Raw genomic sequence first — 24799 nt, 5'->3', positions numbered from 1 at the left:
CCATGGGTGGGGGAATAGTCTCAGGTAGATTGGGTGTCATTTTTCTTTGCCTCCACATTCACTACTGCATTTATAATCCGGTCATAACCTAGTTATGTCTTTATGAAGTAATCGGACATACACCTGAAGAGTATAAAGTGGCAGGGTGTGGAAACCCGTCGTCATCACACGAGGGACACTGCAGCGTCTCGGACTCAAACCTGAGCGTGGGCGAGTTGTCTTTTTGTGTAAAGTATACACATCGGGGTCTATGTAATTACAGAACGAGTGCAGTGTATAATTTGAGTCATCACAGAGAGAGTGAATGAAAGGTGCAGGAGAGCACGGTGTTACTCTAGTGTGGGAAAGAGGTGTGTTTAAGGGGTCATTGTTGGGAGGATTGTGTTGTACACCACCAGGGGGCAGTAGAATAGTTCCCACAGGAACTGGGGGGCTTCACTGTCAGGATGCAAGTCACACTCTAGTTATCTCTCCCTTGTTTCCTTCTCTTTCTTCGTCTATCTTTGCTTTTCTTCCTCTCATCTCGTTTCCTCTTATCCTACTAACCCCCTTCCCTCTCCCCTCCGCTAACCAAAATACTGTACATGTTTGTAGGCCCACTCGTGAGAGAGTTGTGAGGTCGGCATGTTTCCAAGACGGGGATGGAAGAAGTGAGTTGAGCACAGTATAGGTGGGAGGGATAAATCAAACAAGCGGGGGGGGGGAGATGCAACAGAGAGGATATGCTGTATTTGGTGGGAGAGAGTGTGGGTTGTAGGTGAAGTGAAGTGGTCTTCACATTGTGTTGACTTTGAAACACAAGATCACATGCTGAGGGTGAACGGCCAGAACTAATGTCTGGCCAAAGCTGTCGTTTTCTCCATGAACGCTGCTGCGGTTTAGGGGAAGCTGAAAAGTGTGATGGGGGAGGAATTTGTCTCTGTTCAGTTGTGGTCATTTATGAGAAGAAGGGTGTGAGTGTTTGTGGCTCTGTGAGTAATGTGCACTATTAAACCCTAAGATTTGGTGTCAGCAGTATAATGGCAGTACTTGGATGCTTTATTTGAGTAAAAGTACCAATACAATAGAGGAAATCGATACAGCATAGTATCGCAATATTTCCGTGGCAATGCTGTATCGCTACACGGACGCCAAGTATCGATCTATTATTATACATGTGTTGGTCAGTTTGTCTGCTTGACAATCCTATTTTGCAGTGAGATGAACAAACAGAGAAATGTATAATTTTAGATAAAACAGATGTTGAGTTTGTTGACAAAGTTTCCTTTTGAGGACATCATTTGAAATTGGGAAACATTTGAAGTTGGAAAAAGGGTAATAAATTGCAGTATATCGCAGAATATTGCAATATGTTTAAAATCGCAATTATATTGTATTGTGACATAAGTATCGTGATGATATTGTATCGTGAGGCCTTTGGTGATTCCCACCCCTACAATACAACAGTGTAGAAATACCTAAAGTAAGTAAGTAAAAGTGCTGCATTCAAAAATCCTACTTAGGTAAAATTACAGAAGTATAATCAGCAAAATGTGCTTTTAAGTATCAAAAGTAAAAGTACTCGTTCCTTAGTAAAATGGACCCTTTGAGTGATATATTATTATATATTACATTATTAGATTTTTAACACTGATGGTACAATGAGTAAGCAGCTGTTTACTGTTGTAACTGGTCATTGGGTAGCTAGATTTAACTACTTAATATAGTTAGTTAGTTACTCAGTCAGTTAGTCTAGTCTAGTGGTTGCCAAACTAAGGGTCAGGCCCATCCAAAGTGTCAGAAGATAAATTTGAAGGGTCATGAGATGATTATTCAGGCAAGAAAGAAGAAAAAAACCAAGTTCTGTGACGCAAATTTCTATTTATGTATATGACTTTTTGCTAAATATTTGACTATCATTTGAACAGTTTTTTTAAAATAAAACCATCTCTGCTTTTTAGCCATGCTAAACAGCTTTTTTGTTAGAAGTCACAAGCCAAAACATTCGAAAACCACTGGTTTAATATTTAACAATATGTATTTTATATGATCATCATGCATTGATTTGTTTCTAATGCAAAGTAACTGGTAATTACAGCTGTCATTTAGATTTAGTTGAGTAAAAAGTACAATATTTCCCTCCGAAATGTAGTGACGTAAAAGTACAAGAGTCAAAAAGTACTTGAGTAAATGTACTGAGTTACTTTCCACCACTGGGTGTCAGTCAGTTTGTGTAGGCACATACTGTACGACCGACAAGGTTTGGGGGGCAATTGCTCAAAAGCAAGTGGTGGTGTGTTTGTGTCTGAGTGGGTGCTGGTGGGTTTTTTTGGGGGGGGGGTGTTTGCATCCATTCCCTGCTGGATGGTGAAAAGTGCAGCGCAGCAGAAATGCATTCCAAGGTGGGGGGAGAGCTGCATGGGTTCCACGACTATCAGGTTCTTTGGCTGGGCTGCGGGTTTGGCTCCATCGCAGCTTAATGGCAGGAAAAGAGGGGAGAGCGTATAGATGATTAGTAGTGAAGGGGCCAAACCAGAGAAAAATGTTTTAGCCCCAACCTTTTATTGTTTATAGATAAAACACTTTGCCAGAACCATTAAAATGGCGAGCGCAAGGGGAGGAAAATCACAGCCTTGGACCATTAAGAACAAAAAGTGATTCACTTTAAGAAGAAATAGATGCTTGTTTTATGATTTTCAGGGTGTCTTTGCATACTGATAAGTGTGTGTGTGTGTGTGTGTGTGTGTGTGTGTGTGTGTGTGTGTGTCATGTGTAGCTTGGAGAAGCTTGCAGCAGGCCCTGTAGCCAGTCTGACTGCTAATGAACTTGGATCGGCGTCCGTGAGCGTTGGGGCTGAAAGGGCTCTTTCTCCCGCTCGGCCACAGCCACTCAGCTGTCACTAGCTGACCTACAGCTCTCTGATTATGTCACTGTCGCTTAGAAGGCTCCGCATTCATCCATCATTAGGCTACAAATGTGGACGCCCCTATCAAACGCCCTATTAAAACCTTCTACTGGTCTCTTTCAGTTTGTTCGCTGGTTGCAGCTGCTGCTCTGTACCAAGAAAACCAGTGTGCCAAAAATAATTCAGTTTCATCTCTTTTTCTCTTAATCTTGGATCAAATGAAGGCGTAGTGAAGTGTAGAAATGTACACAACAGGTGTTTATAAGTGATGAAACTAAAGGTTGAGCATCACATTTTTACTCTTCCACCAATCTACAGTTCGGCAGACATCAACACCCAGCAGCTCGTTGATTGCCGTATATTCTGTCAGCGACAAAGCACCACTTTTTACTTCTACTCCATTGCCATTTACAGGAAAGTCTTGCACTACATTTATCAGAGAATTTTACTACATTTATCAGAGAGCTGTACTGTAGTTATTTTGCGCAATCAGATTTAACACAGAGAAACGTATCATAAACTTACAAAATACAGTACATTGTCAAAACATGTACACTGATTTTGGCTTGTGACCCCTTACAAAAAAAACGTGGCTGGTTTGACCAGCACCGATGCTGTACTGTGTCAACTGTACACAGAATCAGTAGGATGTTAGTTGCTAGCATTCTTTTTTTATACTACTGTTGGGTTATTAACCATTCTTCATATATAACGAATATATGTTTATTTTTGACTCAGTGTTAAGACGCAAGCTCACATTTTAGTCAGGGTACAAGATTACAAGTTTGGGAGCCACTGGACTAGACTAACTGTATATGAAGTAGTTCAAACTAGCTAAAAACCCAGCTACAACAGTAAAATGCTGCTTATGCATTAATGCATCAGAGTTAATAAACCTAATAATGTAATATATAATACAATTTCAACCACGTCCAACATTTTTATGCAGTACTTTTATTTGAATAAAGAATCTCAATACTTTGTCCAGCACTGCATGCTGTGCATGTTCGACCTCTTGGATCTGGAGGAATCCATTGAGTGCCGGTCGCCAGGAGCAACAGGCCTTCGGGAGGAGGAGGAGGACGAGGAGGAGGCGGAGGACGAGGAGGAGGGGTCTGGTGTCCACCCATCCACACCTCCCTTTCTCTCTCTCGCTCTGCCATCCTTCCCTCCCCTCCCCTCACACAGGCTTTGCCTTTGGCTGAACGCTGGGATTCTTTCACAGAGGCTGCCGGTTGCCAAGAGAGAGCGAGCCCCAGAAAAGCTGGGCATATGTATGTGGGTCACTGCGAGTCAGAAGGAGGCTTTTCATTCTCCTCTTCCCTCCTTTTTTCTCCTCCTTTTTGTTCCTTTGTTCTTTTCTGGCTCTTTGGCTCTCTCCTTCCACCCCCATGAGTGAAAAGATAACATTGATTAGTGTCAGTCCCGTTTATTATTTTCCTCGACGAGCCGCTAAGACAAGGCCTAATAAGATATGGAACTGTGTCCTATTGACTTATTAACTTCTCTCTGGGTGTGCACACATCTCTGAGCGTGTGTGTGTGTGTGTGTGTGTGTGTGTGTGTGTGTGTGTGGCTTGTGTTCCTGACCCATGGACAAACAAAACAGTCTGTGAGAAGGGGGACAGACTCCACTAAATAGGATCTGGAGCAGATGTTTCTTTGGCCTCAGTCTCACTTCCTTTCACCAGCCCTCAACTTCTTCTTTCCTTTCCTCTTTCTCTCTGATGGAGGCTGAGTGGTTTGTGCTGTTTTTGTGGAAGCCTGTTTGTCTGGCCGACTGCAGCGACGCAGGAAAGTAATCCAGGCTGTCGACACTGCAGGGACGGATCAGCAGGACAGCCTGTGCTATTGGCTTTACCTTATATGTTTGTCTCTGCCTGCCATATGCTCTGTTTGACTCTCTCTCTCTCTCTCTCTCTCTCTCTCTCCTCTCTCCTCTCTCCTCTCTCTCTCTCTCTCTCTCTCTCTCTGGCTGTTTGCCTCTCCATTAGTTATCAACAGACAATCATAAATTATGATTGCATATGCATGATGCATTTAGGCCCGTAAAGGTTCACCAGTGCCACTTCAGTCAGACCCTTGAAATCTCTATCTGTGGTTACATCTAAGTTTCAGGTTCAGGGGATTTTTTGTTTTTATTTGACATGTGTCATCTCCTTTTTGAGGCAGTGAAAGTGAGTGTGTGTGCACAAGAGTTCACTGCATCGTTTCACCGTTTCGCCCTCTTTGTGTCTCTACACTTCCCAAAGTTGAGAAAGACTTTGTCAATGGGGTATAAAGTCTAGATATCCCAGATATCCACATCAGAGCGCTTGCTATTATTTCATTAGATTGATATCAGGTTGTCTGACACCACCCTCTTTCTCCCCCGTTCGCCCTTCTGTGGCAGAGTTTCTCATTTCAGCAAAGACAATGGCCTGTCTATCCTGCGCTACTAAGTAAATGTCAGGTACTGTCTACCCTCCTCCTCATCTATTCACTGAAATGCTCTAGGGGCTGAGAGGTAGATATCCATCCACCAGGTTCTGTATACATGTGTGCTACATGGTACAACTTCAGTCAAGTCCCTGGATCGAGTTTCCCTACATGTATATAGTTTACAAGAACTTACACAAGGTCAAGGACAGATTTCAGGCATCTGTTATTTAATTTGATCTGAGTTTTTCAGCATGCTGCAGCTAAGTATGCAGGGGTGTAGCTCGGAATTTTGGAGGCTTTTCTCGAGACCAAACTTATTTCTTTATGCGTAAATTATCAGACAGACCCCTGATTGAAATGATAAACTTGGGGCACTGGCCTAAGAGTAGGTAAAGTTTCACCAGTAGTCCCCTGTAGAGCTGACATAAATTAGTTGAGTTTAAATGCCAATAATTCTCTGGCTACATCTTCTGTTCTGGTTTCAGTTGTGAATGTTTGCTGTTTTTTTATTTCTTCTATAATAATTAACTAAATATGTTTGGGTTTTGCACTGCTGGTCGGGACAAAACAAGACATTTCCAGACGTCACCTTAGACCCTGAAAAACTGTGATGAACATTTTTGTATATTTTTTAACAAAACAGAAAAAGTTTCCCCCCCCCAGTTTGTTCCAGTTTGACTCGGATAATAGAGAACCACAATTTATCCTTTTTGCTAAAACATTGCTCCCAGTTCTGCAAATTTCAGTCATACCAAAATCAGAGGTGTGGCATTACAAGTTCCACTAATCAGTATTTCATAAACATGTGCCAAATGATTATGTAACTATGTGAACTGGGTCGCTCACAGTGACGGAACTACGAAAAGAAGAAGAATAGAATCCCCGAGGGGAAATTCACTTAGTTTTACTCTATTAATCACACACCTGTACACATGTATTAAATGGAGAGGTGTCAGAGCAAGCAGGGTTGCCCATGGACAGGCGCCCCGAGCAGTTGGCGATTCTGTGCCTTGCCGAAGGGCACATTGGCAGTGCTCAGGAGGCAAACTGGCACCTCCCCAGCTACCAGTCCACACTCCGTACTTGGTCCGTACGGGGACTTGAACCGCAAACCCTCCGGTTCCCAAGCCAAGTGAGCTACTGCCGCCCCCAGTTATCACCTGACTGCGGTCCCCCCTAGCTCTGAGCGGTTTAGCATCTTTCAGCTTTTTGTTTTTGTTTTTACAGGCTGCAATGTGTAGTTTAATTTAGTTTAGTTTAGTTTTTAGTTTATTTTTAGTTTTAGTTTAGTTTATAATGTCGTGGACAGTCCCTTTTAATTAACTGGACAGTAAAAGGAGCACCATTGGCCTCTATGGCTAATTTCCAGCTGTAGTCCCCGGCCAGTTGTCAATAGGCACCCTAAAATACAATGGTTAAAAAATAAAATAAATTATATTACATTTATAATTACAGCAGGCCTAAGCAAAAGGGAGTACGACATACAAACATGTGGCACACATTTGGAGCAAGCACAAACAAGCAAGCACAGATGAAGGCAAAGGCATCAAAGCAGTTCATGCAATGGACACAATACAAAGGAGACAAGGGAAAAGAGAATAGTCACAGAAGCCACATTGAAAAAACATACAAGACATAACATAGAGGCAGCAGAGATCGAGCGGCAGCAACAATGACTACGTATGTCACATCAAACACATCACATCTGACAGATTAATGTGTGCGGTAATAGTTGTCGGACAGCCATGTTTTTTTTTAAGATTATTTTTTGGGCATTTTTAGGCCTTTATTCGACAGGACAGCTGAAGACATGAAAGGGGAGAGAGAGGGGGAATGACATGCAGCAAAGGGCCGCAGGTCGGAATCAAACCCGGGCCCGCTGCGTCAAGGAGTAAACCTCTATATATGTGCGTCTGCTCTACCAACTGAGCTATCCGGGCGCCCCACAGTCATGTTTTAAGGTGTGTTGTTAAGGTGGAATATGTATGTCTCTGATAGTGGTAGGCAGTGAATTCCAGTTTTGTATTGCCGTAACAGAAAATGATAATTGACCAAATGTGCTTTTCATGAATGGGATTAGAAGGTCACCTCGTGTGGTGCTTGTGGTGCTCATGTTACACTAAAATCTATCTAATTTACATGTTAAACAGTTTTACCACACAAGGTACATTGCAGCACCTTACTATACAAACACATTACTTTTATCTACTACTACTATTACTACAGTACATTTGTCTGTAATCGTATTGTTGAAAATACTATTTTGTATATGGAAAAATAAGATAAAGATCTTGATCTTTTTGTACATTCAGGTACAGACTGACGGTGTATTTGTCCTGGATGGAAAAGGATAATCCTTCTCATCATCTTCCTCCTACTGCTTTCCCAAAAAGGTCAGTTAAATGAAAGGGACGTGGCTCAAATATAGATCGGGGTTTGTTACTCCTGGAGGGACTGACGGCATGTGTTATGTTATATCATTAGGATAATAATTCCTCCGATATAAGACACCTCTGGCAGTCTTCAGCCCTTTTATATCCCCCCTCTTTGCTTTGGACATCTGGCAGACATACGCCTTAGGCTCATGGCGAAGGGAGGATGTGGGGGCAGGGATCAATTCCATAACTCTATGGACTGCTGACTGAGAACTGCAGTATAGAGAAATATGGCTCTTTCAGGTGTGAGCGGGAGCAATTTCTGTGCCGTTTTGTTTGGCGCTAATAACCTAATATTAAGCCAGAATCTTTTTCAACTGTATTACTATGAGGGGCGAAGAAAACCAATAAAACTCTAGTCACCTGATTTCCTGTCTCTCATCTGAGGGTTTTTCTTCTCACTTCCTGCTCGGCTAGTTCCAACAGATATTTCTAGAAGCTCTACCTTAGTGGTGGTGACAGCAACATGTGTGCCACAAACACGTTTTAGGGGGCATTTATTGAAAGAGAGATGGGATTTGGGATTGCTGCATGATTTATAAGATGAGACAAATGTTATTGAAGCCACCAGGAGGAAACTTGGAGAGCCACAACACACACACACACACACACACACACACACACACACACACACACACACACACACACACACACACACACACACATATATGGATCAGTGAATAAAAAGATTTAGATATCAGAGGCAGGATTATCTCCACAGCTTTAGCATATAACAGAAACGGCAATACATTATCCCAACTTTGCATTATCTTAACCTTGCTCTCAGCATCCCTATGCGGCCCTCGCAGGAAGTTTGTCCCCTCCAGTCGAGCTCCATTCACCTCCCGGTTTATTTTCTTTCCACTGCACGTGTCCAGTGAGAGCTTTGCAAATGACCTAGATTTATCAAGACTCAATAGGGAGTGTTGTGCCAAGCACTCCTGATGCCAGACAGGTCAGATAGCGTGAGAGTGGAGAATCCCTCAGTATCCAGATCCTTTACTTAAATTAAAGTACTAATAGCACACTGTTAAATACTATTTTACATTACATTATTTCAATCATTATTAGTATCCTTATTTTAAACCTCATATATGCCCAGATCAACACAAATCCTTATTATAATGACATACACCATAGATAGATAGATTTTTTATTGATCCCAAAAATGGGAAATTACAGTGTTACAGCAGCAAAATATCAGACACACAGCACACATACAGAATATACATGAAATCATACAATATACATGAAAAAATAATAGGATAGAATAAAAGAACAAATATTTAAAATATATACAAGTTGGGAATAAAAATGTACAACTACTTAACTAGTATTGATAAAGATGAAGATAAGCCTATTGTGCAAGTTGCACTTGTGATTGTGACGTATATTAGTCATATCTAACACTCAGTGATGAAGTGTTAAACCGTTTTATTGCCTGTGGTAGGAATGATTTCTGCTTGCGTTTGTTTCCTGTCCGATTGCCGCTCTTTGCTACCTGTGTCTCGCCCGGTATGTTTCGGGAAAGATCGTTGTTTCACTGTTGAAACGGGCAACATTTCCTCCAATATGTATGCTGCTACAAGCCTATTTACAGTATCTCTGCTTTGTTTACCTGCTGTTGGAAATCAAGTCTTGGCTGCTTGGCTGTTGTCGGAGACATGCTCTTCTTTTAAATCTTTTTATCACTCAGGGTCTGGGGGTCTTTAGTAATTAGCTTTGTGTTAGCGTGTTGCCTTTGCCGATGCTTGGACAGATTGGATGTTGTGTTCGTGACGGTGGAGAAGTGTTTGTGGCCTGGGCACAATTTACACTTTACGATCAAGTTTTTGTCCTTTCGCACAACTAATTTGAACTAATTGGCATACCTCCACCCCTCAAAAGACATCTTAAGCTGTGGTTCGGCCATTTTTGTTTCGTGTTATGCAAACACGCACGGAAAGGGAAGTGTGATTAGTTATTCCTCTTCTCCAGTTATGCAGAGAGTTGAAGAAGCAGTAATGCAAGTAATGCGATAATGTTTTGATTAGTAACCGTAATGTTATTAACAGTATTGCATTACTGCTTCAACAGACAAATGTAATCTGATTGTAACTCGTTATTCCCAACACTGATTATATCATTAGATCATTATTATTCATGCAACTATGTGTGAGCAGAATTGTACTGTTGTAGTTTGTTGGGTTGGAGCTCATTTTTACCTATTTTATAAATGGCATAAGGGATTAATCTGATGATTATTTTCGCCAAATGTTGATTAGTAAACTAACATTTACCTGAAGCTATCAAACACATGTAGTGGAGTTACACTACATGTAAAAAGGACTTGAATAAATGTACTTGGTTACATTCCACCACTGGAGATACTTGCGTTAGATTTTTTGATGCATTTGGGTGGCTAGAAATCCCGAAAATCCGTGTCTGAATTTGTGTCTGAGAGCGGCTGTGCTGTAAGCCAGCTCTCCAGGATCCCTGCTCTGCATCAAGCCCTTTGTTAGCTCAATTAGAAATTTATGGTGCACAAAAATTGAGGGTGGGAAAAACAAGATGTGCAGATCATAGCGGGGTCTATTTTGGTTGTTTGGTATTTTAATGTCGCCATTCTCATCAGTAATGTTCAGGTGGCTGTTCTGGGCTTTTAATGCTGGAGGGAACACAGCAGCCTACCTCATGGAAAATGTGCATCATTACCACACTCGGCCTGGCGCACAACAAACATGCCGGCACACAAGGACACACATTCAAGCAACACACACACACACACACACACACACACACACACACACACACACACACACACACACACACACACACACACACACACACACACACACACACACACACACAGGATTTGTCAGCAAAGCCAGACATCACATAAAGTAGCTTTGTTCAATGCTAGCTTACAATTTTTCGAATGTCTGATCCATCACTTCCTGTTCCAGTAAGGTTGGAGGCGATGGGTGCTGGTGGTGTTGGGGGGTGGTGGGCGTTTTTCTGGGCAGCTCCGTCTAATGAGCAACCCTTTCACCGAACCAGACAGTTTACAGGGTGGCTGCCAGCCTCATTAAGAGCAGCTCTTAATTGCCCTTTTCTAAGCCAAAAACCCAAAAGCTGAAACATCTGCTGGCCCATGAACCTCCTCCCCCGTACCCTCTTCCGCCCTTCATTCTGCTCTGGCACTTGTTGATCCCTCGCTACCACCACCACCACTGACTTCCATAACAACAACAACAACAACAACAACAACAACAACAACAACAACAACAACAACAACAACAACAGCAGCAGCATCCAGACAGCAGGCCCCCTGGAGCTGAACAATACCCTTACAGTGAAGTGCTTTGCGGTATACAACATATGCAGTTAGCACTTTTGACTTTTGAAGTCATAAGAAGTCTATGGCTTCTTTATGTCAAATCAAAAATGCGATTAAGGGAATCACAACAATGTAGAGCCCAATTATATACCATAGTTTTGATTATGTTACTGTATGTGATTATGTTCTTGAGGTTAAAGTGAATGTGCTTGAAAGAATCCTGTGAGGAAACTCATACAGTTCTATATCACAGCTATTTGAATACACTCAGCTGCCACTTTATTAGGTACACCAGTACAATTTTTACTGATGTCATAGTTAAGGATGGTGTTCTAGTGGACTACATTATATTATATGTTTTTATTTTTTTAAACATGATGTATATAATAAATATATGTATACGTCATCAACTAGTCATGTATGCACTATAAAAATGTATGTGTATACCTAATAAAGTGGACATTGACTGTATGTTTCTCCCCAAAGGTGTCTAGCCTAAAGGCCTAATACAGCTGATGAACACATTTCCTTCCTCATAAAACATTTGCAGATATCTTGAAACCGCCATAGTTTACATCCATGTTTACATCATCTGGCAGCCTTCTTCTTCTGTGCCTTTTGTCTTCGCTTGCATGTAGTGCATACATGTAGCTTCTTGTGTAACATGGGAGTAGTTCAGAAGATGCTAACAAAATGGCACGCTAGTGCTAAAATACCACAGGATACGTTTTAAAGCTCCCCTTAGCTCTACAGACCATTTTAGCATCTTTCAGCTCATTGTTTTGGTTTTACAGCCCACAACTCTGTTTTGTTTGACTCTCACCACTCTCATCAGTGTAGTTTTAAGCTTTAGCAGGCAGCTGTTTTCAGCCAAAAAAAAAAACTACTGTACACTATGCTCTGTACCAAACAGCAGACAATGTTAGAGACTAGCTAGTGAACACAGTGGAGCATTTAGCAGCTAAAGCTAAATATTTTCCTTCAGAGTTACATTTAAGTGAATATTGGTCTAGTATATATCAAACACAACTTCAAATGAATTTTAACGTTGCTCCACATCTGCTAAATATGTAAATAGACAATCGTTTTGCTAACATGTTCGCCATAACAACTTTTTAAGCTAATAATATATCAGCATTGTGTTTACAGCTTTCTGTGCTGTCCCCAAAGTGGCTAAAAAACAATCAGTAAATGCAGGTTACAACTCTGCACATGTGTTCTGCACCTCTGTAATGCTTAGTTTGCAGGAAAGTACAGACCAAAATACCCTCTGTATTTACAAGAAAAATAAAATACAGGTGTACAGTTTTAAGTAACAGTTTATTTCACGTGAAGAGTGTAGGAAGATAAACACAAAATAAAAAAAGTCTATTTGTTTTAATCTTTAGCACCATAAATTCAAGATCGCAGAACTGACACCACGTTGCCATGGTAACTCCTAATTCCTTGTCTCTGAGCTGAGGAGAGTAGGAGGCTGTGGGAGAGTTAGCCTGTTGATAAGTGTCCCAGATACAGAATACTAGACTGCCAGAGGAGACTGATAAGACAAGCAAGTTTAGACAACTCCTCATTGTCCGGTTGCCCAAGGTCGCTAATTCCCTGTGTGTGACAGAAGCGTTGATAATGAGTCACTGTGCGATCAGAGTGGCCTTCCTTCCTTGTGTGCAAGATATAGAAAAGAAACGGAAAGAGTTTATAGGCCAGCAGACTGACGATTACTTTTAAATGAAGCAGAGAAAGTCATTCTTGAAATCGGGCAAAACGCTTAACTTCAGGCAAGAGGAGAAGTTTTGATAAAAGTTTTATTAGTTTAGTTTGAGGCTTGTTCATTTAAAAAAAAAAAAAAAAAAAGTCTCATTCTGGATGTGGTGCACAATTGGGCCCCACCCCCTAATAGATGGTTTGACCCATTTCAGACACTCAATTCTGCAATCCTTAAATTTAGATTTTGTGTAAAAAAGGAAAGCAAGACGATAAATCATCATTTGAAATCGAGCAATGTTTTTGTTTGATGTTGGAGAAATTTGAAAAAACCTCAGGGCTTCTGTGTGCTGAAAGAAAACCTTTTTTTTTTTTTTAATGTTTTTTTAAAGTTTGACCTCCTTTCAGTGTTTTCGAACTGTGAAGTGAGAACAAGCAAAGGAACATAAAACATACAACCGGGAACATGGTTATCAAGCCACTGACAGCTTTGTTTGTGGGGCCTACATGTCACAATAGCTCGTCATGATCCCTCTCACAGCCATGTTGTGTTTGGGTGTGCGTTTCCCATTGATTACCTGGCTGGGAGAGATGAGATAGGAGGGGAAGGGTGGGAGAGTGGGTCTGGGAGAGCGTGTGCGGTGGAGGTTTTCTCGACTTTGGCAGGCTGTGGACAGCTGGACCACCAGTTCGAGTTTCTCCTCACAGCGAGGCTGAAATTTCAGCCCCTGAAAATCGAGGGTAATAAACGATTGGGGCTCTCAAAACAACCTCTCCGTGTGGGTGTGGGTTTTTTTTTCCCGCCCTTTCCTTATTTTTCCTGTCCCGGTTCCTTTGCTCTGGCCTCAGCTCGGCTCCGACGGGCGCTGGTATGACAGCAAACGTGATTATATCAAAATATTTTACTCTAAACATAGTTAAATGGTAAAAAATCCCTCCGCAGCATTAGTATAATGTTAAATCAGCAGGGCTTACAGCTGTCCTGGGCACAGCGTGGTTCACGTGGTTGGGATTATTCCTTGACCACAGAGGCTATGTTCTTCCTGATCTGAAGTTAGCCATCCAGCAGTGTTTTTCAAAGCTTTTGAGGAAGTGAGAAGTGCTGATGAGACGGTTGTGTGTAGCAGCGCTGGTGCAACTGGAGTGAGGAACAACAGGATGAAGCAAGGCTCCGGAGTGGCCTTGGACATGACTGGGGAAGTGGGAGCAGAGTGGACATGCATCTCAGCTTGAATCATGTTGACAGTAATGATACAGTCAGCAGGGTTTAGTCATCCTCCACTTCTGTGCATTGTCAGTTTATTTTGTATGCCCTATAGCAACTTGACATATTTGGCAGGTTCTGCTTTTACAAAACTGTAACATACCGTGACTACTTTGTGATGATAACAGCTGTAAGAGAGACTGCAAAGAAGTTTCCCAAAAGTACCCACCCAGATGGTCCATGTATGTCTTCACATTAGCATGACTCCATAACCACACATTACTCAGGCCTCAAAAGTTCCTGTTTCTTAGTTAATTCTGGTACAATCTTTTGAGGCAAGCTGAAGACATTTTTTTTAAACATATAAGCTTTAGTTGGTCCTGAAAATATTAGTTCCTTTATCGTTTACGTGCACCGTCCTGCCAATGGTTTCACACTTTTATAATCATGATGTGCCAAGAAACGCAGCAATGCGCCAACAAAGGCAGTGAAGAAGTAGACTGCCAACAAGTAAACATGGATGTAAACAACGCGGACACACACAATGTGTTTGGCGAGTAAAAACTGATTGTTTGCAGAACTTTGTTTGTTGGAGGTAGAGCTTGGAGGCAATTACGAGAGCCATGCACTGGTTGCCTGGGAATCTTGTTGTAATGACAAGACTCCAGGAAGTGACCGCACCCAAAACTGTTCCAGCAAGTAACTCCTCCTAAAACCTCATAAAACTAATAATGTGATTATTAGTGCGCTTTAAAGGTGTTGGTATGCGTATTGTTTGCACTTAAGTCTGAGCCAGACTAGCTAGTTCGCCCTGCTTCCAGGCTTTGTGCTAAGCTAAGCTAATCACTTCCCAGTTCCAGCTCTGTACTCTGTGCACCGACATGAGTATCCATCTTCTAATCTATCTCTAGAAAAGCAAATGAACGTATTTACCAACATTTTGTATTCAAAAGAACCAAATTGCTGTAGCATGTGCAACGTGAATCGGCTGAATAGTGTCCTAAAAATTAAAAACATCCTCACATCCTCACTGAGAGTGTGCAACTGAAATGACTCTAAACCGGGCTGCTGCAAATCTAAGGTGATTTGTACAAAACGGTCACATGAATGAGGCATGAGCAGTCAATCAGTCTAGCAGAGGTTTTACAGCCCAGCTGTCAGAAAGCTGAGCTTACCTCTCTCCTTACTCAGCAGAGCAGAAAAAAAACACACACTCTTGTCTCTTCATTTCCTCGCTCTTTCTTTACCCTCCACCCCCTCCTCCCTGCTCCCTCTCCTCTGTGATGAATGGAAGGTATGAATTCTCCGCGGCCTCCCCGGGTTTCTCTCTGAGGCCCTCAGCAGCTGAACAAACAACACGCTCTCAAACGTAAAGGCGCAATCAGGAATTTATTTGAAGCATGTACGTTTTGGGTATATTTGTGTATGGCCCTTAAGCGCTCGAGAAGGAACATGGAAAATAGATTTTTGTAGAGCTGTCATAACTCAAAACCTGGATTTTCTTTCTCGCTGCAACTGTAAACAGACCTTTTACAAGCTCAGACTAAGCGGTTGCACGCTCATTTCTCAAAACTCAGGTAATGAAATTGAATGAATACGAAATAAATCATTACGTAAACAAAGGCAGTACTGGGGGAAAACGTCTCTCTTGAAAACATGTGGGCACAGACTCAGAGAGGTGGTGGTGGGGAAGGAGAGGGAGTGTTGTTGGTCAGGTCTGGAGGGGTGGTCCTGGTCGGGAGTCAGACCCAGCTGTTGTGGCCTATTTATCCATGCCACAGCACCAGAGGTTGCGGTGGAGGGTTGGATGAGTTAGCGAGGCAGAGCATGAAACTGAGAGAGGGGGAAAGAGTCTGTATGACAGGCGGGGGTGTGTGTGTGTGTGTGTGTGTGTGTGTGTGTGTGTGTGTGTGTGGAAGAGGAGATGGATGAGGATGATGAGAAGCAGATGGAGGGCGTGTATTTTTTATTTTTTCTTACTATCTGCCTCTGACGCAGGTTGAGCTCTCCAGGTGCATTGTGGGTAGCATGTATGACTACATGCCCAGCTTCTTGAGGCTCCAAATTGATTGAGGAGGACTGACTGCGGTGATGCAGCTGCTGTCTGCAGTTTTGTTTACTTTAGTACGAGTAAAAAATATCCTGCCTAAAGAGAAGTAAAGATGTATTATCAGCTAAATGTACCAAACGTATCAAAAGTAAAACTACTCCTACAGTAAATACTCCCCTGTGAGTGATGTATTACTATTTACGACATTTCTTTGGGATTGTTAATAGAGAAACACCCATGTTTAAGTAGCATTCTACTGTTGTAGCTGCTCAAAGCAGAGCTAGTTTATACTACTATATACAGCTCAGTAGTTTAGTCCAGTAGTTCCCAACCTACGGGTCGGGCCACCAGATAAATCTGAGGAGTCGTGAGATCATTAATGGAGTACAAAAGAAGAAAAAACTAAGTTCTTCTATACAAATTTGTAAAATCGTACCCTCAAAATCGTACTCTCAAACTCATTGTAGCGGGGTAATACGACTAAGAGTCTTCAGCCATACGAGCAGCTCTGTGAGGCTGTACGCGGGCATAGTTGTGCTTTGAGCTAAAAGTGTGTTCCCATTATCTCGGAAGTCGAAGCTGGAAATGACGTCACACCCGAGTTGAATGCGTTCCATTTACAAGTTGGATTTTCATTGTTTTTATTAGCTCTAGCCAAGTTAGCCATTGATAGCAATGCTAGTTTATAGCAACGCATTATGCTGTTTTTGTGCATACAAACAGCGTAACAAGTGCTTATAACTGTATGTTACTACTGCTTTCCCAACTGTTGATGCACGGAGCAGCCATGTTGGATTTTTAGCTTGGGGTACTCTGTGGTTGCCCGAGTACCGAGCTCGGAAATCCGAGGTCAGGGGGCGTGTTTCCGACTTTGACCTCGGAAAATCCGAGTTCCGAGTACAAATGGAACGCACTATAAATGCTAAGTTTGGCATGCTACAATGCACACAGTCACAATGCTAACATGCTGATGTTGGCAGGTATAATGTTTACCGTGTTCACTATCTTAGTTTTTAGCATGCTAACATTTGCTAATTGGCACAAAACAGTACAGCTGAGGCTAATGGAAATGCCATTAGTTTTGCAGGTATGTGGTCGTAAACCAAAGTATTAATATTAGTTAAAATGTCAACCTCATGGTGGCACTAGAGGAAAGGTCAGAGGCTCATCAAAATCTTTGGGATTCATCCTCTGGGGACCATACATGCCTGTACAAAATGACGAGGTGAGACTGTAGCTGCTCGGCGAGTTGATGTGAAATACACAGTAGAACGCTGGAGACTTGTCAGCTCTTTAACGATCTGCAGGCTGTGTTATTTGACTGGTCTTCAATCCCCCCCACCCACCCATCCATCCACCCACCTCTGCACGCTGCAGCAGCCAGAACATTCCTCACACATCTGGCCCCCGAGTCTTTCCCAAACGCTCCCCCTCCTACCACTCTGCGCCGTAATTACCCACAAGCCCTGTGTTCTCCTTTTTTCTTTTCTTTTTATGATCCTCAGCCCCCTCCTCGGCTGAAATCATAAAAGCATGGATCACACAAACGTCATTTATAGTCATGATTTAGAAGGAAGGAGGCTTTCTGGTGTCCGCAGAGATGTGCCATCCAGAAATATGCTTTTTCCTCAGCCGAGTGTTTGTTGCCAGACCTTATAAAAGCAAGACAAACATAATGAATCAGTTACCCAGTTTGAACTGTAATTTCTTCTCAAGATTGTTGTTTGCCCCCTTGAGATGTTTATGCTGTTTGAAGCATCTAAGCAAAGCAGGATTCAATGAGTGGGAGTGGGAATGAGGACTTTCCAATGATATACTGTAGATGTCTTATGGGACTGTTTGTGTGTGTGTTTTACAGCTGTGGAAAGTAACTAAGTACAGTTACTCAAGTACACATTTGATGTTCTTAACTTGAGTATTTCCATTCTATGCTACTTTATACTTCCTTTCCACTAGGCAAAATATTATCAAATATTGCACTTTTTACTCCCCAATATTTATCTGACAGCTACAGTTACTAGGTACTTTTTAAGTTAAGATTGTATTATATTAAAAAACATATGAGAAACTAATAAGCATTTTCTGACTGGGGCTCCTTGTCATGATTCAGATGCATATGAGCTGTTGGCAGCTACAACAACAACCCCTCTAAACTTTGAGGCCCAAATAAGTCAAATTTAACAAAATATTTCACAAAAAAGCAAGATTCTAGACAAATCCATTTAACGAATTCCAATTTTGGTTTTTCTTCTGATGTAAGGGGTTGAAAATATGAATTTGGAGTACATGAATTCTATAGATACCTTCAACTAAGGGACTATTTCAAAATGAAATCGAGGTAGATTCTTCCAAGGAGGTGAATGGTGTCATCCAAATCATAATAAAAGCATGTCAAGAAAGTAACATAAGAATAATTTGGGCATTGTATAAAGGTTTGAATACTAATAACAAACATTCAACTAAATATATTAAGAAAATATATTTATATATTAAAAAAAGAACTCAATGTACAAATTTCAGAGGAAGATTGGCATGATATGTGGAGGATTCATCACTCATCCACCAATTCACGAACTTGGAGGGAATTCTCATGGAAGAATCTAATTTGTTTCTTCATAACACCAAAAGTGAAAAATGAGCAGCTGCACAAACATCAGAAATGTTGGCGGGAATGTGGGTCTTATGATGTTGACCATTCTCATGTTTTTTTGGAATTGTCAGAAAATAACTGTAGTTTGGGAAATGATTTATGAGGTATTAAAGCAAATACTAGGATATGTGGTCCCTAAAAGTATTTTGGTGCTCTATCTATTTAAATTTCAAAAAGAGAATATTATTGTGAGTGATATGTATTTAATCAAAGTACTACTAGTAGCAAGCAATTAAGCGATCACCAGACATTGGTGCAAGGAAACTCCACCAACGAAATATCAGTGGCTAACTATTGTTGAAGAGAGATTTGTAATGGAGAAACTGACACAAACTGAGACTTCAGGAAGCAAAATTCAACAGTTAATGGGAAAAATGGAATCATTACAAGACTCAAAATGAAGACATTGGATTGGAACGAAAGCTAATGGATAATTACAACCTCAAGATGTAAGACTAAGAAGGTACTTCGCAGATAGTGTTTTTTTATTTTATTTTATTTCTCTTGTAGATGTGGTATAACGTTGTTACAACTGGCATGTTACTGTGAAAAACTGTCAATAAAGATCTAAATGGAAAAGAAAAAAGAAAAAAACACTCAGGGGCCATTTCCCTGCAGAACATACAACTTTTGATACTTTAACTACATATTGTCATAATTGTGTACTTTTCGAGTAGGATTTTGAATGTAGAACTTTTGCTTGTAATGGAATATTTTTGCTGTGTTTTTTTCTAAAGGATGTGAATACTTCTTCCACCACTGTCGTGTGAGAGCGAGCGGCGCAGGGGTCAGAGGTTGATGGCATGTGGGGCCGGTCAGCGCTGATGCGGCGGCGGGCCGCATGTCCGAGCGTCCACAGGAAGTGAGGGCGCATGCAAGGGGGCTTGCATACAGGAAGGTGCTTTGTTGTCGCTCCCTGCCAGGAAAGAACTATTGTTAATAGTACCCGGCTGTGTTTTTTATCTGAAGGCACTGTTTACTCCTGCTTTGTCTGTAATCTCAGGCCCCTTGTTCCTGTACCTCCCCGCCCGCTGGCACTCTGCCACACATTTGTCTTGCAGCTCTTGTGTGTTTCAGATAGTGGCTTACTTTCACACTGTGGGAACAATTGTTGCGACACTTGAGTGTCTGCTATCGGAATTGGATTAAAGGTTTGTTTGGAGCTGGATAACACCCACTACAACTGATATGGTGGGAATTCATATGAGTAAAAGCGGCCGGTTACGATACCTGTGAATGTAAAGGTGGACAGAGAGGCAGATAATAACAGGAAGAATTCAAAGTAAAAGTTCTTTTCAAGCCTGAGTTCTCAGATCCTTTAAATCAGTGTTTAAAGCAGAGACCTTTGCTTTGACGTTGTGCTAATCTTGTTTTTCTTCTGATTAAGCAAATTGTCCCGTGAGGAAAGAAATCAGACACTTTTCATTGTCCTTTACCGAGAAACGCAACAACCCTTTTCTACATTCGAAAAACAAAAGTTCCCTGGCTAACTGGTGCTAAACAGATTTATGACTACTAGCTGAAGGACACAGGTTCAACACCTACATGGTTCATTTGTTTTATTTGAGGAACATTTCAGTGTTCCATGTGGCTCCTGTTAGTCTGAACTTTGGGTTTTTAACTCCTAAAGACTTTTAACTCACACTTTGGTGTTGTAGTGATACAAGTGTCTGTCTTTTTGAATAAGCTAGTAGCTATGGTCCTGTCTATGAGTTAAAATACACATAGGAGCTCAGTACGATCCTCTTATACATCAAAGTCACAACATCTGATGTATTTTCCCATAGTTTGTGTCTTTACTGTTTGTCGACAAAAAGTAAGACAATATGGCATCAGTTCACTAAAACCTATACTATTGTACAAAATAGCTCCTTTCTAAAAAAACAGTTCTTGCTACCGGTGTGTGTGTGTCCCCTAGATCCTCCCCTACGACATTCTTTCTCTTTACCATTAGACTGTACGCTCAGCGGCCCTGCAGCCCTGCTCTCCATGCTTAAATCCCCCCTCAGTCTGCCTTCAATAGAAATGGAAATTTGAGGCCCTCCCCTCCCGCGGCTCCCCCGTCTCCTTGAGATGAGCCAGGATGTTTTGAGAAGTGGGATATTGCTCCTAATGGATTCCAAACACCACAAAAGTTTATTAGGAAGCAGGGCATTGTAAAAGTAGGAGGTGGGGGTGGAGGGTAGATGAGGAGGAGGAGGAGAGGGGATAATGTGTGGGAGCGTCGATGCTTTCAGTTTTGTTATTGCAGAACATTCATTTTTACTCCTCTCTGCTGTAGGAAATTAACATTAACCTGCTTCGCCTAAATGACTGCAGCTGTATTTTTAGTTCAGCCAGGTGCTTTTTTAGTCTTCTTTTTTTGTCTCCGACACAGTTTCATTGGCATGACGGATGCAAATCAAATGGCAACATCTGCCTTGTTATACATAGTCATAACCTCTGGCTGTTTACTAACTGTGTGAAGTGGAGATAGACGCTGTTTCATAGACCACATAATGTAGCAATGTCCTTGATTAAAAAACAAAAAAAACAATCAAAAGGCGGAATGTACCAATTCTGAGAACTCGTGTGTCTAAATGTATCTATAGTCATGTTTCCGTCAACGTATTTTTATGCGCACAAGTATTGCATTAGAAAATGTTGATGGAGGTGGTTTTTGCCTTTTTCGAAAAAGAGTTAACGTGCAAAACGGGAGATGGAAACAGCATTGCCGAATAAGTTGTGACGTAGCGAACATGTAACTCACATGACTATAGTCCCGGTATCCATCGGATGGGGGGAGGATCGGGATATGGGTCCCATCCAGTGCGCCGTACACTTGTGGCACAGGGTGCGTAGTGGAGTTGAGTTGTGCTATAGCCTGTGCCTCAGCCACGTCGGGTAAATTGACGAATTGGTTCAACAGCTTGAATGGTATGGCCCTGCCCACCGCGTATACACAGCGGTGAACGGTTGTCTTGCTGACACCAAATGTCTCTGCCTTAACCCTGTATTCTGCACAGGTGGCCAACTTGTACAAATGCTACCTCTCTCCATTTAGCCAAAGAACTTAGATTCTAAACTCTTTGATTTAGCAAGCCGGTTTGCAATCTGCAACCATGCATAACGTCAACTTGTGACGAAACTACGCTTTGCGTGGTCTAATTTATTCACTCTAAACCAGCTGTTGGAAACGCTTCTAATTCGCATTTTCTTTTTTTTTCTTCTTTTTTGCGACATTTTAAAAGTTTGCTTAAAATTCGCTTGACAATTTGATGGAAACATGACTTATGTTACACTTTTTCTCACCAAATGATCCTCGTTGTGATTCTTGGAATAAAGGGAAGCATGCAGCAGTGTGTACTAGAACTCCCTAAACGATAAGGCCGGTGATATTCTTAATTTGATACATACTATACATTACCTGGCAAAGCTGTAAGTGAAAACACAAATGTCCAAATCTGTTGGATCGGACATCAAACGGGTCTTTACCCTGCCAGCTCCCTAGTACAAAGTCTGTGTAATCTCCGATTGAGCCCATGTGTGAATAGAGCAGCTCAGAAGCTCAGCAGCTACGGAGAATTCACGTTGAGCGAGTGGGTGTGTTGATGACGTTTCATGTCCCTTGCGCAAAAGTGCAAGAAACCAAACATCCGACGTAAAGAAGAAGAAGGGTGATTTACACAAAGACGGCAATTAAAATGTCTAACTGGAGAGAAGACGAGATTCAGAAACTTCTGACGGTGGAGGCCGACGCTGAAATCATCAGACAAATTCAGAACGGCAAGAGACTTGATTGTTTATTACTGAATTATGAACGGGCTCCATGACCGCGGTGTAATCCGTGTCATGTCCTGTCTCCTGTCTCTATTCAGCGCCACCCCTCGTCTAAACCAAATGGAGTAATTCCAAAAAAGTGAGAACTCATATATGACAAAACGGCTTAACAAGTATTGCCTGTGTATTTAAAGCTTTATATACAGCAGCTTATTCGTTGGTAACATAGAGCTCCATTGTTGTCCAGGAACTATTAAAAATACATCAACAAGCTACACAGTTGGACTTGGGTGACATTTGTTCCTTCACTACCATGAACGTTGGCACACATACACCGTCCTGATGTGGTAAATACTCGATGACTCCAAATTTGTATCAATCCTCGGCTGAAAATAACAACATAAAAATGCATGAATTATTCCTGTTTTGCTCAAAACTTCAGTGCCGTTAACATTACATCGATGCATCTAACTGTCAGCAAGAAAGTGTGTTCCCTAAACAGTGGAACTATTCCCTTATTAATGATTCCATCACCCATCTTTTAGACAGTCACTATTAAGGTAAACTTGAATCTTGAGTATTTATGTGCATTTGTGTATATTTGTGTGCACATTTGCCTCTGCCTAGCTGTGCCTGTAGACATCCAATAAAAGCGAACGGAAAATGTGGAATTAGATTGAATGCCTTTTGCAGTGTGTTGGCTTGCGTGTTTAAGCAGTTTTCCTTGATGTGTGTGTGTGTGCGTGTGTGTATTCATGGCCTCCTCTTGGCTGGGTCCATCCTTGCGTCAGAGGCTCTAATCTGGTCCTCTCTTCACAAAGCCTCTCTTTGATGTGCTGCTGCTGCTGCTTCCTGCCATGTTCAAATAAAGCTTCACAATCAAATTGAGTCAGCCTCCACTGAATGCATTAGTGTTTAATAGCGTTATTGATCAGGCTAGAATAACTCTACAAGACCCTCTCTCAATTCTTCACTCGCCTCGAGGCTAAACCCCCCGCCTCGGCCTCGTCAGCGCTGCCTCAGAAGTGAAGCAGTGAGTTGAGGAGGAACAAAAACCCTCCAATGACTTTCCCTCTCAATGGGTGATACAAGGCTCTTTAGAGAGAAGGTAAGATTGCATTTGTGATTTCCTGCTTGATCCTTTAATCCTTTGGTCTCTTTTCTTAGACAGCAAAATCTAATTTCACTCCTCAAATCCCTTTTTTGCCCAGCCAGTATTGTGAAGTCACTTGTTGATTTGCAGAAGGCACCTTTAGAGGTGCACTATGAGTTCCTGCATGGTTTCAGCACAATTTCATTTTTGTCTCAAATCGTAGGCGTCTCTCCTTGATCCGCTAGCTGCCTGCCCCCTGAATACACTGTGAAAAAGCCCGGTCTCGGGAGACAACACAGGGGTCGTAAACGTCAAACATCCGCTAGAGGCACAGGCTGTGCACCAAAATACAACAAACCCCTCCAGCCAATCACCGACACGAAGGTTGGGTGAGGGGGTGGGGGTTAGTGACAGTTAGTCAGTTAGTCATGACAGTTACGGAAACATGGGGGGGGCGAGCTTGCTCTGTTTTGTTTGGAATTTACTTGGAACGTCAACAGAAGTTACCATGGAGGAACTCATAGTGCACCTTTAATCAGGCAGTTAGATGACTACTTTGTCATTTTTGGGAATATATTTGCTTTCTTGATGAGAGGTAGATGAGAAGATTGGTACCACTCTCTCTACACAGCTGGAGGCAGGGGCTGGTTAGCGATTTCCCCCCCCACACACACACACACACACACACACACAGATCATTCGCCATGTGTCTGCAAGATCGTGCATTGAGAGTTAAGCGTCTCTGTTCCTCATCAGTGGACTCCTGACAGACATGCTCTCCAGCTCCAATAATCAAGAAAAAGAAATGAGGGGAGTTGTTTTCTCTCTGCTGCTCAGTGGGAACAGCAAAGTGGAAAGGGGGGGCATGTTTGGCCCCCACCTCCACGGGCCTTCCCGGGCCAAGTTAGCCGTTAAATCCCCCTTTCTTCTTATTGATGACCCGTGACTGATGTGGGGGAGGAGTCACAGGGTCAGCCGAGAGTGGGAGAAAAGGGAGCGGATGAGGGACGGTGATGGTGAAGGTTGTAGGGGGGGAGGGGGAAAAACGAAGACGAGGTGAGGAGTTGCACTTGTCTTTTCCACTCCTGTAATCCCTCCAATTTTGGATTATTAAATCTACATCTGTCTTCCGATTCATCAGAGCCCACATTGCTTGCGAAATTGCTCCCAGGCGTGTTGAGGACATTGCTGCGCATGGAGATGAGAGCACGAACCAGCAGCACGGCCACTTATGGATGCAATCACACACTGTGGTGCAGCCTGAAAAGTCTGAAGGAGTTAGTT

At 42.1% G+C, this 24799-nt stretch overlaps 1 long non-coding RNA gene across 1 annotated transcript in view; it reads left to right on the top strand.

Annotated features, from left to right (window-relative positions):
• LOC144534982 (uncharacterized) overlaps window positions 1–24799 on the top strand; it is a 73518-nt gene that overhangs the window by 21129 nt on the left and 27590 nt on the right. The window contains exon 3 of the long non-coding RNA XR_013503632.1: window positions 7617–7697. This is a non-coding gene — a long non-coding RNA (uncharacterized LOC144534982). The remainder of the gene's footprint in view (window positions 1–7616; window positions 7698–24799) is intronic.

Source organism: Sander vitreus, chromosome 20 (assembly GCF_031162955.1).
Source record: "Sander vitreus isolate 19-12246 chromosome 20, sanVit1, whole genome shotgun sequence".
In the NCBI taxonomy this organism is placed as follows: Eukaryota; Metazoa; Chordata; class Actinopteri; order Perciformes; family Percidae; genus Sander; species Sander vitreus.
This window is presented reverse-complemented; position numbering and strand designations above follow the sequence as displayed.